The sequence below is a fragment of the Emydura macquarii genome, unplaced genomic scaffold (genome assembly GCF_026122565.2).
Source record: "Emydura macquarii macquarii isolate MOO-44397 ecotype Brisbane River unplaced genomic scaffold, CSIRO-AGI_Emac_v2 contig_3109, whole genome shotgun sequence".
Classification (NCBI taxonomy): domain Eukaryota; kingdom Metazoa; phylum Chordata; order Testudines; family Chelidae; genus Emydura; species Emydura macquarii.
The window spans coordinates 47,623-58,582 of record NW_027133246.1 but is presented as its reverse complement, the minus strand read 5'-3'; the positions used below and the strand labels follow the sequence as shown (position 1 = coordinate 58,582).

The window sequence follows — 10,960 nt, the reverse complement described above, 5'->3', positions numbered from 1 at the left end:
GTTTTCTATTTATTTACACAAGCTTTAGAACAGTGTAAATGCATTTATGTCAACAGAGTGACTCCTGATTTACATCAGCTGAATGAGAGGGGTATTAGGCCCATTGACTCTAATAGAGTTACTCTTGATTTACATGGAGGTGAGTGAGAGAGGACACGGGCCCATTGACTCCCGTGGCAGTACTCCTGATTTACATCAGGACGAGTGAGAGGAGAATCAGACCCATTGATCTGAATGTGGCTACTAGTGATTTACACCTGGGTGAGTGAATGTTCCTTATTTACTCAAATATGAGTGAAATTTGAAACAAGACACTTGCTTTATTGAGCTGTGTTACAAGACACAACAGAGGAGTATTGTACTTAGATGACTCTGTTGTCATACTTTGTTGTCTTAAATATATTTTATGGCCAGTGTTCTGGAACGTTATAGGAACAAGGAAATTGCCATGAAGGAGCATCCTGTCTCCATTGGTGGCCATTATCAGCTGTTTCAAAGACAGAAGAATTGTATGATAAATCATGGACAAAATTTACTCCTAACTCAAAAAGGCAGCAGCCAACTCATATCCCAAAGAATGAAGTCCTTATAAATATCAAAGCCATTATTTAATTCTGAAGATATATTTAGCTAAATAATATCCAGAGGCAATGAATTCTACAGGCCAACTAGTCATGTAAGTGGAAAGAGAGACAGGCAGAAAGCCATACACAGGCACACAGAAAAAAAGAAAAATTGATAGACAGACCGATAAATACTGTGGATCCCAAGGATTTATTTGTTTCTACCTAAGAAACTGGTCCCAATAATAAATAAATTTTTGGCAAGCATTTGTTGTTGTGTTGCACATTACCGTGACCCACTGGATTTCATCTCTATGTTCAAGGACAATGTTCATTTTTTCAAACATTTCTTGCCCAGTGTCCTTCTCAAAGCATCTTTCACGTTTTTGTTCCTAAGACTATAGATGAAGGGATTCAACATGGGATGAAAAGGGTATAAAACACGGACACCGCTTTTCCTTGGTACAGAGAAGATAGCCAAGTGGGTTGGGCGTACATGAAAGCAATGGTCCCATAAAATAAAGTCACAGCCACCATGTGGGAGGTGCAGATGGAGAAGGCTCTGTGCCTGCCCTCGGCAGAGTGAATTCTGGGGGTGGTGGAGATGATACAGATGTAGGAGATGAGCACAATCACGGCAGTGTTGCTATGATGAGTCCGCATAAGGTAAACATCACAAGATAATAGACGTACATGTCGCTGCAGGACAGACTAATCAAGGGAGGGCCATCACAGAAGAAATGATCAATCTCATTAGACCCACAATAGTTCAGGGTAAAGGTGAAGCCTGTTTGCACCATGGAATTCACAGAGCCACAGATTTACAACCCGCCCACCAGCTGAACGCAAACCCACTTGGACACGGTGATGGGATACCGGAGCTGGTCGCAGATGGCGGTATAGCGATCATAGGCCATCGCTGCCAGGAGGAACCCTTCGGTGGTGTGGAAGAGAACGAAGAAGAATTGGGTGGCGCACCCGTTGTAGGAAATGGCTTTGTTCCCTGTTAGGAAGCTCACCATGGCCCTTGGGGCAATGGTGAAGGAGTAGCAGAGATTTAAGAGTGACAGGTTCATGAGGAAGAAGTACATGGGGGTGTGGAAGTGAAAGTTGGCTCTAATGAGGAGGACCAGGACGATGTTCCCCATCATAGTTACTATGTAAATCACCAGGAATATCACAAAGGGGATCATCTGAGGAGCTGGACCATTTCCAAAACCCAGCAAGGTGAATTCCGTGACTGCTGTGCGGTTCCCCAATCTCACTGGCTCCATGGCTGTTAAATCCTTGGGAAAAGGAATGAGATACAGATTAAAGAAAGGGCAAATGAAGAAGATGTAGACGAAGGGCTTAGTGAAAAGAAAAAGGATGGTGATGGGAAAAATACCCTGGTCTGTGGGCTTGGCAGATCAATGTTCATTTTCCAGCTCTGCCACAGACTCTCTGTGAGACATTGGCCCAGTCTCTTGGACTGGGATTTCCAAAGCAGCCAAAGAGCATTGTGTGCTCAACTCACATTCCATTTCAATAGGATTCAGTCACTTCAGACGAGATTTATAGAAGTGTTTATGGGCCTAAAAGAATTTTCAAAAGCACCTAGGTACCAAAATCTCACTGATTTCAAGGTCAGAAGGACCCATTCTGATTAATACCGTTTATCCTAAATACTGAAATACACTAAACTGATCATAAATAACTTTAAAAACTTGGGGTCCATCCCTTGAGCTTTTGTGAAAATTTTCAACTTTGCTATTTCTGCCTCTTTTGGAAGGCATATTTTCAAGAGTAGCAGCCAAAGTATCCAACTTTTCCTTTCAGTTGCAATACAAAGCACAACTACTCAGCCAAGTTGGACAATTGCAGAATCTATCCTCCCATGTGTGAAACCATTGATTTATAAAAAGGTGGCAGAAATGGGACTTTAACATCAGCTATTCCATTCCCTATCAGTCTAAGAATTAACATATTTGACTTCTTTATTGGACTGGATAGGTTAACACAGTACCTGTGTTAGAAAAGGGGAGCAAAGAGGATGCGGCAAATTATAGAGCAACTTCAATACCTGGAAAGATACTCGAATAAATTACTAAACAATTAATTTGGAAACACCTAGAGAGTAATAGGGTACTAAGCAGTGATTAGTTTGTAATGCAGGAGATGTCGGGGCTAAGGTCCAGTAAGCCCGGCACAAATTAAGCACTGGTTAGAAGGAATGGTAAGCATGGATTTGTCAAGAGCAAATACCACCAAACCAACCTAATTTCATAGAATCATAGAAGATTAGGGTTGGAAGGGACCTGAGGAGGTCATCTAGTCCAACCCCCTGCTTAAAGCAGGCCAACCTCAACTAAATCATCCCACCCAGGGCATTGTCAAGCCACCTCTTAAAAACCTCTAAGGATGGAGATTCCACCACCTCCCTAGAGAACCCATTCCAGTGCTTCACCACCCTCCTTCACCACCCTCCTCCTTCACAACCTGAAAAAGATTTTTCTAATATCCAACCTAGACCTGCCTCACTTCAACCTGAGACCCTTCCTCTTTGTTCTGTCTTCTGCCACCCTGAGAACAGCCTAGCTCCATCCTCCCTGGAACCCCACTTCAAGTAGTTGAAGGCTGCGATAAAATCCCCCCTCACTCTTCTCTTCTGCAGACTAAACAAGCCCAGTTCCCTCAGCCTCTCCTCAGAAGTCATGTGTCTCAGCCCTCTAATCATTTTCGTTGCCCTCCGCTGGACTCTGTCCAATTTGTCTACATACTTCCTGTAGTGGGGGGCCCAAAACTGGACACAATACTCCAAAGGTGGCCTCACAGAGCGGAATAATCACATTGGCAGAAGACATTGAGGCTTCTCCTTTGTTGAAGTACATTACAGTGTATTAATTTAACTGGGGTATAGACGCACTTCCCTCCAAACACAGCACTGGATTGGTTTGTAATAAAAGTAAATAGGTATATTAAACAAACGGCTTTGTTAAGTGATACCAAGTAGAAGGAATACAGGCAAGCAGGGGTGCAAACAATCAAAAGTAAAAGTACATGTGCTAATAGCTAAGATAGAATTTAATATGTTAGAGACTTTGTACAAGGTAGGTTCCTCTCCAATACGTCTTTCCCAGCAATGGCTAATTAGCATTCAGCCAGGATCCCCACAGGTTCCAAGGCATTGGTTTTCCTTGTCTCCTCTCTTTATTGTTCAGGAAATGTATTATTCTGAAACATATCCCCCGATAAAGTCCCTTTTCCCTGCTGTCTGTCTGGGAGAGTCTCTGTGCTGCCTTCTGCCCTGCTGGTGATTGGTACAATGCAAATGATTTCTTCCTGCAACCTTTCATACAAATGAATAGTTCACTGAATTTGGCCACACCTTTTTCCTTTATTTGGAGAAAATCTGTTTATGGACTCACCCTGACATGCTGGTTTTAAACTTCTTTTAGTCAGAATTAAAAGCATAATATCTATGAGTATCCATAATTGCACATGCAGCATTCTCACATGCATTTCTTAATGATATTATTGACTAGCGTGTTACCAATTTTCGAATGATACCTCACAAGGCATATTTTGTACAAATATTATTGCAGTAGTGTGAGGGGTGTGAATACAGGGATGCCCAGAGTCACAGTGGGTGCACGATTGGTAGAAAGACCATATTCAAAGAGTAGTTTTCGTATTGGGAGGACATGTCTAGTGGTGTCCCACTGGGTCCCAGTGGAGAAGATAAGTATTAATACAAGAATTGAAAGGTAGGAAAGAAACTTGTTAAATGCAAGGTTAGAATGGGTCATGATGAAAGGTGAATTGTCAGGCAGGAGGGAGGTTACTAGTGCAGTTCTTTAGGATTCAGTCTTGAGACCAATCATATCGACATCTTTCATTAAAGAGATTGGCAGAAAAAGTGGGAGTGTGCTAATGACATTGGAGAATGACACAAAATTGGGAAGTATGACCATAATGGAGGAAGACCGGAATATCATACAAGTAGACTGGATTACCTTGAAAACTGGAGTAATAGAAACGGGGAAGAAAGAACAACAAGAATTTTTGCTATAAACTGTAGACCTACTGGAGGGAAGCAGCAGAATAGGAGAAAGACCTGGGTTTATTGGTCTATCACAGGATGACTATGACCCACCAATATGATGCATCCATGAAAAAGGCTAATGACATCCTGGGATGTGTCAGGCAAGGAATTTCAAGAAGAGATCGGGAAATGTTAGTACCATTATAAAAGGCATCTGGTTGCCCATGTTTAAGAAAATGTAATTCAAACTGGAAGAGGTGCACAGAAGGACTACTAGGCTGATCGGACAAAATGGAAAACCTACCTTATGAGAGGAAACTTAAGGATCTTGGCTTGTTAAGCCTAAGCAAACGAAGGCTGAAGGGAGATAGGACTGCTTTCTATAAATAGATCAGAGGGATAAACATCAAGGAAGGATAGCTGTTATTTAAGTTAAGTTAAGGGCCAATGTTTCCATGTCCCCTTTCTGGAAGCACCCGCCTCAGGTGTTTGGCCCCTTGCCCTGTCAGCCCCAGGTTGGCATCTCACGCCTCTTCCGCTCATAGACCAGGACCTGGCTGCGCTGCCCCATCTACACCGCTGGCCTTTTCGACCCAAACAGCTAGTCAAAGCTTGGGGCCCTGTGGGCCAACCAGCAACGGAGACATCGTCTGCCCATCCAGCTAGTGGAGGGGTTTGTAGAGACGGGGCAGATCCAGCACCTCAGATCCCAAAGCTCCTCTCTTGAACTTTGAGGCATTTGGGATCCCAGCGTGGATTAACATCTGGGCTTGAGCCCATTTCTGCTTTTCTGTAGTGTGGACACTTTCCTCTGAAGGGGAATATTTCTGCTCTCGGCCTTAGTATGCCTAGACGCTACAGCCCAGCAAAGTGCCCATCGTGTTCCCCTTGGTGTCAGTGCACTAGCTCGCTGTGTCTGCCATGAGTTCTGGGTGAAGGTGGTTGGGAATTTTCCATTGGAACAATTTTCCAGTGTAAAATGCTTGTTGACAAAATCAACATTTTCCAGGAGAAAATGAGGTGGGATTTTCCCATGCTTTTTCCAATCCTCATGACTTTATGAAATCTCAGTCTTATATTTTTTCTCATTTAGTTTTATACTATATCAGTCTTTCATAGAATTATAGAAGATGAGAGTTGAAAGGGACATCAGGAGGTCATCTAGTCCAGCCACCTGCTCAAAGCAGGACCAACCCCAACTAAATCCTCCCAGCTAGGTCTTTGTCAAGCCACACCTTAAAAACATTTAAGGATGGAGATTCCACCACCTCCCTAGGTAACCCATTCCAGTGATTCACCACCTTCCTATTGAAAAAGTTTTTCCTAATGTCCAACCTAGACCTCCCCCACTGCAATTTGAGACCGTTGCTCCTAGTTCTGGCATCTGCCACCACTGAGAACAGCCTAGCTCCATTCTCCCTGGAACCCCCTTCAGGTAGATGAGGCAGCTATCAAATCCCCCCTTATTGTTCTCTTCTGCAAACTAAATAAGCCTATTTCCTCAATCTCTCCTCATAAATCATGTGCTTCAGCGCCCTAATCATTTTAGTTGCCCTCCACTGGACTCTTACCAATTTGTCCATATCCTTCCTGTAGTGGGGGGCCCAAAACTGGACACAATACTCCAAATATGGCCTCACCAATGCCGAATAGAGGGGAATAATCACTTCCCGCGATCTGCTGGCACTGCTCCTACTAATGCAGCCCAATATGCTATTAGCCTTCTTGGCAACCAGGGCACACTGCTGACTCATATCCAGCTTCTTATCCACTGTTACTCCCAGGTCCTTTTCTGCAGAACTGCTGCCTAGCTCGTCGGTCCCCAGTCTGTAGCTGTGCATGGGATTCTTCCGTCCTAAGTGGAGGACTCTGCACTTGTCCTTGTTGAAGCTCATCATATTTCTTTTGGCCCAATCCGTCAATTTGTTTAGGTCACTCTGTATCCTATCCCTACCTTCCAGGGTATCTACTACTCCCGCTAGCTTAGTGTCAACTGCAAACTTGCTGAGGGTGCAATCTACCCCATCCTCCACATCATTAATGAAGATGTTGAACAAAAACGGCCACAGGACAGACCTCTGGGGCACTCCACTTGTGACCGGCTGCTAGCTAGACATGGAGCCATTGATCACTACTCGTTGAGCTTGATGATCTAGCCAGCTCTCTATCCATTTTATAGTCCATTCTTCCAACCTCTACTTCATTAACTTGCTGATACGAATACTGTGGGAGACTGTATCAAAAGCTTTACTAGAAATCAAGGTATATCACGCCCACAGCTTTCCTCAAATACACAGAGCCAGTCACCTCTTCATAGAAAGCAATCAGGTTGGTCAGGCATGACTTGCCTTTAGTGATCACCTTCCTCTCTTCCAAGTGCCTTAAAATGGATTCCTTAAGGACCTGCTCCATGATTTCTCCAGGGATTGAGGTGAGGATGACCGGTCTGTAGTTCCCTGGATCCTCTTTCTTCCCTTTCTTGAAGATGGGTGCTATATTTGCTTTTTTCAATACTCCCCATGGAACAAGGAACGAAAGGGAAATGTTTCAAATTGCCCCCCCACGTCAGAAATGTACACCTCCGAAAATGAAACCAGAGGTCAGGCCATAAAATAGAAAGGGGGAAGAGAAATCTGCTAATACTGAGGTGATATGCAAACCAAAGGAGCCATTACTACACCTCCTTTTCACACTTCTCATAACAGCTGATGAACTCTCACGGGCTTTTCACATCTGAGTGTGAACTAGGAGAACACCGTAAGAAGCTTCCCCCGGGGTCTCCAGTTCAGCTGGTCAAAGGGGGGGCTCATGAGGACAAGACTGTGGAAAAGGAAGATACTGGTGGTCTGGGGGACCTCTGCTTCTTTTCTTTATTGATAGAGACACTAAGGCCAAAAGCCCACCCACACCAGGAACATGGACGGGGCCCCCTCGCCTTTCTGGAAAATGCGGCATCAATCCTGCTGCTTCTTGCATAAAAATTGAGCGCTCTATCACATGAGCTAACTCCCTTCACGCAAACCGGGTGCCCCTCACAAACCCATGTCGTGGGAGGTTGAACCACTCTCCAGCACGCAGGGTCTGGCTCTTCAGGAGGCAGAGGAAGGCCAACAGCCCCGTGGCTGGCAACGTCATCGAAAGGCAAGAGAAGGGCTTTCCACTACCTCTGACCTGGAGAATGCAGGCATCGATCCTGCTGCCTCGTACATGCGAGTTGCGCGCTCTACCACTTGAGCTAATTCCCCTCTCACAAACCAGCTGCCCCTCACACACCCATGTCGTCCTGGAAGCCACACGATCGCTGCGACGGCCAGCGCTTCCTTTCCTAAAGGGCCACGTGAGACTGTGACGCCTGAGGGCCTTCCAGCTCAGCTGGTTGGAATGTGGTTTTTATAATGCCAACGTTGCTGCTCCAAGCCCCATGTGGGCCCCTCGGCGGGCTGGGCAAGTTGGCTTCTGCTCTTTTGGCTGACTGCTATGGGTGGGGCGGCCAAAATGGAAAAAAAACAAGAGATTGGCTGATCGGCTTGCAGGGAGAGGGCAAGAGTCTTGATGGGACAAGGATCCAGCCAGCGCTCGCACTGGGCAGAGGGAAGGAACATGGTGGGAGGAGGATCCGCTCACCTCCTTTCCTCCCCTCTCCGCACTCCCGGCTTGACCTGCTGGCTCAAGGGTGCTCAGCCCAGGGCCGTGCAGGGTTAGCCTGGCCGGCTGCCTCGCCCGCTCCTAGGAGAAGAGGGTTGACCCGGCAGCCCGGCAAGCAAACCACAGGGCTGCCACTTGAGCCCCATTGTCCCCAATGGGTTGACCTGGTGGCCCGAATTCCTGCCCCCTGCAATCTCTGCCCAAATGGGTGCTCCAGTCGCTCGTGCTCTCCAGCCCAAGCCACAGAGGAAGGCTTAACAGTCGGCATCCCAACTGAGGGGAGAGGCTGTAACTTGAAGTCTTTAAATAAAGGTTTGAGGCCTTCAGTAACTCAGCCAGAGGTTATGCGTCTATTACAGAAGTGGGTGGGTGAGTTTCTGTGGCTGCGATATACAGGAGGTCAGACTAGATGATCATGATGGTCCCTGCTGGCTATAAAATTTGAGTCTAAAATTAATAAACCAAAACATCTCAATAGCCATGTTGGGGCACTGGGAACTTGGGTCAGATCACAGTGCCCCAGGCACCCATAGAGATTTGCCTTTGTAGTGTTAATTCATCAGCCAGTAACACATGTAGGCCCAGTGCTGGTAACACTGAAGCCAATGAGAACTTGGCCTGTGATCTCAGTGGCATCTGGCTTAGAGCCCATTCCTTGTGATTGCAATGTCCATTTAGGTAGCTAAACGATGCCAAACCTGGCAGAGTCTGAGCACTCCACAGCCAATGATAAATGTAACCTTCCAGCAGTCATGTGAAGTTAGGAGAGGGCTTGATCCTCTTGTTAAAGAGAGGGAAACTGAGGCACTGAAGATTAGATCCCCAGATGCTGCAAATTCACCTATCTGTATTTCCTAGGTATTTACATAGGCCCCATCAGTGTGGTATCTGAGCATCCCTCAGTCATGAACAGACTTAAACATCACAATGCCCCAGTCAAGTTGGGAAGTGTGATTATCCCTAATTTACAGAGGGGGAAACTGAGGCACAGGGACTCTTAAGTAAGCCATTTGCTGGTGGATTCTCTGTACCGTGAAGTCTTTAACCCATGATTTGAGCACTTCAATAACTGAGTCATAGGCTAGGGGTCTATTTCAGGAGTGGGTGGGTGAGGTTCTGTGGTCTGCGTTGTGCAGGAGGTCTGACTAGATGATCATATTGGTCCCTTCTGACCTTAAAGTCTGTAAGTCTAATTTATGCAAAGTCAGACAAGGAGTTTGTGACTCCAGTGGAGTCACAGCTGATTTACGCCAGGTGGGGCTCTGGCTCCAAAAGAGTGACAGCTGGGTTCTACCAGCTGAAGATCCAATCCACCGTGTTTAAGGTTGAAGTTTCCTAGCCCGCTTGGGGGATTTGGATACTCACTTTGGTTTGTGAACTTCAACCTAAGTGACCTACTTAGTGCCACATACGGTGTCCAAGGCAAAGACAGGAATTAAATAGAGTTTTTAGTGTAAGTGCATTAAACCCAAGATCAACCTTAATTTCTAGACAGGAATCACTGTGTGTCGGTATCAACATCGTCATTAATGATCTAGATGATGGGATAGATTGCACCCTCAACAAGTTTGTGGATGACACTAAGCTGGGAGGAGTGGTAGATACCCTGGAAGGTAGGGATAGGATACAGAGTGACCTAGACAAATTGGAGGATTGGGCCAAAAGAAATCGGATGAGGTTCAACAAGGACAAGTGCAGAGTCCTCCACTTAGGATGGAAGAATCCCATGCACAGCTACAGACTGGGGACCGACGGGCTAGGCAGCAGTTCTGCAGGAAAGGACCTGGGGGTTACAGTGGATAAGAAGCTGGATATGAGTCAGCAGTGTGCCCTGGTTGCCAAGAAGGCTAATAGCATATTGGCTGCATTAGGAGGGGCATTGCCAGCAGATCACGGGAAGTGATCATTCCCCTCTATTCAGCATTGGTGAGGCCGCATTTGGAGTATTGTGTCCAGTTTTGGGCCCCCCACTACAAAAAGGATGTGGAGAAGTTAGAGAGAGTCCAGCGGAGGGCAACAAAAATGATGAGGGGGCTGGAGCACAAGACTTATGAGGAGAGGCTGAAGGAACTAGGCTTGTTCAGTCTACAAAAGAGAAGAATGAGGGGGATTTGATAGCAGCCTTTAACTACCTGAAAGGGGGTTCCAGGGAGGATGGGGCTAGGCTGTTCTGGGTGGTGGCAGATGACAGAACAAGGAGCAACGGTCTCAAGTTGCAGGGGGGGAGGTCTAGGTTGGACATTAGGAAAAAGTTTTTCACTAGGAGGGTGGTGAAGCACTGGAATGAGTTACCTAGGGAGGTGGTGGAATCTCCATCTTTAGAGGTTTTTTAGCTGCGTCTTGTCAAAACCCTCGCTGGGATTATTTAGCTGAGGTTAGTCCTGCTTTGAGCAGGGGGTAGGACTAGATCCCTCCTGAGGTCCTTTCCAACTCTATGATTCTATGATCAGCTAGCGGCCCACAGGATTATCTCATTGTTATCATTGCTGTGGCACTGAAGATCCACGTGACTCTGAAACTTTTCAGGGTTTGGGATAGGAACTATTTGCTGTTTTCTAATTTCAAGTTCCTGGACTTCAATGCTTCCATGCTCTGGGCTTTTCCAAGAAGCATAAGGGAGTTAGGTGCTAAGCTCTCACAGCAATTCAATGGCAGTTGACTGTGTGTGTTGTGTACATTACCCCCCTTTTGAAAAGTCCGACCAAAATGTGTAAAGCTCCTTTTCTAC

At 46.0% G+C, this 10,960-nt stretch overlaps 1 pseudogene; it reads right to left on the bottom strand.

The window, feature by feature from the left end:
- Positions 1–894: 894 nt before the first annotated feature.
- LOC137141659 (olfactory receptor 9S13-like) lies at positions 895–1,837 on the bottom strand (annotated as a pseudogene).
- Positions 1,838–10,960: the final 9,123 nt, after the last annotated feature.